The sequence below is a fragment of the Cupressus sempervirens genome, chromosome 5, assembly GCF_028749045.1.
Source record: "Cupressus sempervirens isolate cs-2001-9-10 chromosome 5, ASM2874904v1, whole genome shotgun sequence".
NCBI lineage: Eukaryota > Viridiplantae > Streptophyta > Pinopsida > Cupressales > Cupressaceae > Cupressus > Cupressus sempervirens.
The window spans coordinates 715,279,414-715,283,757 of record NC_143122.1 but is presented as its reverse complement, the minus strand read 5'-3'; the positions used below and the strand labels follow the sequence as shown (position 1 = coordinate 715,283,757).

Sequence of the window (4,344 nt, the reverse complement as noted above, 5' to 3'; positions counted from 1 at the left end):
GTCCAGATCAACCCACATTTGCCTAACCAATGAAATTATCTTCTAATCAAAAGCTATTGCATAGTCAAATAGACCCAAGCATGGACTACACACTTCCGACTAAAAATATAGCATTATGCAAATGAACCCGATATAATTGAACCATCAAAACAAATAAAAGTTATGCTAAAGCAACCGATATAATTGAACCATGCTACACTACAAATCAAATAAAAAATGAATGGTTAACAAGGTGACATGAAAATTAAATAAGACTAACCTTAGAAGGAATTAATTTTCCATAGCACATAAAACTAGATCACTCTTTTTGAGTTATACTGTGTATGCTTTTTAAGCTCAAAAAAAGTGTTCAGACTTAACGTTGCCTCAGAGATCTTCACTAAGCAATAGACCAAGATGACATGTTTGCTAAGAAGAGAGGAATTCCTAGTATTACCATTTCTCAAAAAGAAAAAATGACTTATTTTTTAAGAAAGTAAAAACCACTCCTAAGGGTTCATACACAGCTTTATGGTTTCACAATAAAGTAACCCTAAAACAAGGGTCTTACAATCAGCTGGTAAAAGTCCCCCACCCCTCGATCCAGCTACTTCATCAAACCTCACCCATGCCATGCATGGACCCATTCCCCTAATTTTTGCACCAAACTGTTTATCTTTTGATGTTACAAATTTAGTAGGTTTATTGTGCTACTTTGATTGATATAAAGTTGCATATTTTTCCTTCTAAGTTACCAAGGCATTACAAACATTTTCCATCAGTTTCTTCTTTCTTATGTCAAACAAATCTTTTTATAGAAGTTATCAACTCTTCACTTTTAAAGCCTTCATAGTCTTCACTTACAATAATTGTCATTATATTTGGGCTTTCTGGAGGAACAACATCCTCTCTTCCATAACTGCTGGGAGTCCTCCCCATCTTTTCACTTCCACTCTTAACAACATTAATTAGTATTATCATCTTATGCATACCTAGAATCAGCTCTTCATAGTCCATGTCACCTCTTTCTCCCATTAACACACACATGTTAGCTATATCCAGACCCCATCTGACATATAAGTACCTACCATCACCAGATCTAGAAATGTTAAGCGATATTAATAATAGGTTTATATATCATCAATGCTTGCTGAGAATAATAAATCTGTTTGAATTGGATAAGGAATGCATGCAAATCTTTTGATCCTGATTACCTCAAAGCTTGAGACCTGGAAGCATGGAAAGGAAATATCTGCAATCGAGAACAATTTTGATAGTAAATGACATGGCACCATGCACCTCTTATTTTCAGTTGCTTCAACAAATCATCTGCTCTAGGAGCCTACAAAAATCTAGAGGATAAATCTTATAATATCAGCTAATGTCAGTCAAGAACTAAGATACTCTCTTAATAGTCAAGTTTTTCCTTGGGAATCTGGAGTACTTTCTAACAAAACAAATTGTGCCTACTATTTCATCAGATGGATTCAATTTTTATGTTAGGTAATCAACACAAAAAATTGTTAGTTGGAACAATACTAAGAAACTATTTTGAAAAGCAAGAATACATTGAAAACTATAAATAGCATAACCTTGCAAAAACTTAGTCATGGTAACCATAGATTTGGAATTCACATTGGATATGTTCTTCACTTTATAGGCCAAACAATGAGAATTAGATGTTGATGCATCTTGTTCAAAGAATGGAGAATCCTTTGGTCCACTCAATTTTAACATATGTTTTCGCAGTGCTACTACATTCTCCCAATGGTAATCTATATGAGAATCATAGTTTAGATCTAGAAATATGCATGAATCTACATTATCACCAGAGACATAGAAGAGCTCACTTCCACTGCTACAAATTAGGGCATCAAAAGAAGACAAGTTGATTGAACCATACTAGAGCAAAGAAAGTGTTTTTATAACTATCAATGAAGTTTACAAAACAAATCCAAAGGATGTAGAGGTGTGTATAGAGTGAATTGCATTGATAATCTCCTGCATCATATTCACTAGTTTCTAAGCACAAGGTTCTTCATTGGAATCATAGAAATCCACTGCAATCACATATAGATGCTTTCTTCTCCTCAGAAGAAATTTTGTTGGTGAGTTTAAGATATTACCATGTTCAAGATTTTGTTTTTCCCATCCATTCTCATCATGCCTTTCTTTTTCATTGGATGATCTTCCCTTAGATCTCTCTATAGCTTTCCTAATGTGCTCAAGAATGCCTTCATTACAAGAACCGTCCTCTTGCACAAGTCTATCTAAACTATTGAATGAACTAGAGTGATAATCTTGGTCCAGAGAAAGTCTGAGAGATGTATCTTGTACATCCTTAAGTGAATCAGTCTCTAATTCTAATTCTACATTTTCAACAAGACCACTCTATCACTATGGGTGTCTCATCCTACATTGTGAAATTCTTAACAAATATACTTTGCAATGTTGAGGCCAAGAATAGAGGTGAATGTTCCTCAAGCCATTTTGTCTGCACTCAAACAAGAGATTCTTATTGGCTACAAGTCTGTAGAGAGTAGATGCAATAGACTTGTCATCATGGGGATCTATCAACAACCTATTTTGTAATGTCTACACATGAAGTGATTGAAATTCATCAAACACTAATATATTAAATGAAAACTCTATTACAAATTCTTGAGCTGAAATTCTTAGATATAGACTATTCCATTTTCCAAGTTAAATTATCGAATGAGAAAGAGAAAGCAATTGAATCCCTACCTTATGCATTCGGCCTTGTTGTTTCCAAATCTAAACTTCCAAAAGACCAATCACCTCATCTTCAGAATATCAAGTTTCCCACTCCAACCATGAGCAAGTTAGGGTAGAACCAGGGCAATGGGTGTTTTGTCTGGTGATGGGGCATCAAGTTTCCAACTCCAACAAAATGCAAATGATCCCGTGCACACAAAAAGAAGCAAGCAAGAAAGGTTTTTAATTTTTAACATCTAAGCCCCATGTTGGTCAAAATTTTGACCAACACGGGGCTTAGATGTAAAATAAATAATTTTTTTCCTTCTACATTCCGACCAACCTAAACTTTTTTAGTTGATGGTGAAAAATTTTGGTAGAAAAATGAGGTCAAATAGAGTAGTGCTAGATCCTTTCCTTAATGACCAAATGACTAATGCAGCCTGGTCCTCACTAAATTTGGCACCTTTTATTTCCTTCTTCCCCTGATCCTCTATACTAATTTTATTTGAAATAGAATTAAAAACTAAAGCATCTATTATATCCCAATTGGATAGCAACAAAACATCGGATGCCTTTACCATTTGTCTCCCCTCTTCAGGGGTCATGCTTTGGAATTCTCACATCATTTTCTCTTTTACCTGATTTTGCATGTCTACATTCTCCATTCCTGGATGCTCTACTTTCAGCTTATTACATCTTTCCTCAAACTTTCCCATATTTACTCTCTAGGAAAATTGGTAGAAGGCTCTAGTTTTAATAAAATTATCATTAGATATAAACTCGTGACTAGCATGTTCAATCACAAGATCCAGCTCCTTTCCTCTGTAATCTACCATTGTTAACTCAAGGCTTGGCATTGGTGGTTCTTGGCGATTTCCCTCTTCTAACGCTACTTGTGTAATGAATACTCCCCCTTGGGACCCTAACTGCTCCATCTGCACCTTGGTGAGTTCTTCATCTCCTATCTATAATAGGGACTCTATAGGTGAATATTCCTCAATGTAAGGTGTCTACTCCCTTGTTATTTTCTGCCTCTTGGGCAAGGGCTCCTTAGGTCTTTCTTCTAGGACAACACTGGTTGATCCTACTATCTATTTTCCTTTATCCATAGTGGCCCTTTTATTCTGAATCACATTATAACCAAGTCTCTTCTAGATAACCAACTACCATGTTCCTACAATAGGAGTAAATGCCAATCTCCTCATGACCTCTCTGGCATTTTCTGGAAATGAATTAATATAAAAAAAATTATTTTCATTCATAGCCTCCATGATTTCAAGAAAAGTAATCATGAATTTATTTATTCTGTCTACCTCTATTTTTGCATCATCTAGAGGCTTGTAATCTTTATCAAAACAATGAATACATTTCAGAACTCTAGAAAAAAACTCTCCATTTTTCTTTCTTGATCTCTTGCTCTTGCAAAGAGAACTCATTCCTTATTATATCCTCGGGGAAATAAGGTTCATGTTTTTTGGAACCAACTTTAGCCCTTAATCTAAAAATATCAAAAAATCCCTCAAAATCGCAAAAGCGGGTTTGAGACACAACTATCTTATACTAATCCAAGAATTTATACAAAAACAACCATCCACCTTTTGTAATCATGAAATGGTGGGCTATAATACAAGTGGGGAAAATTGAGCC

At 35.0% G+C, this 4,344-nt stretch overlaps 1 pseudogene; it reads right to left on the bottom strand.

The window, feature by feature from the left end:
• Positions 1 to 777: 777 nt before the first annotated feature.
• Positions 778 to 3,413, bottom strand: LOC149557994 (putative sucrose-phosphate synthase 2; annotated as a pseudogene).
• Between the last annotated feature and the right edge of the window lie 931 nt (positions 3,414 to 4,344).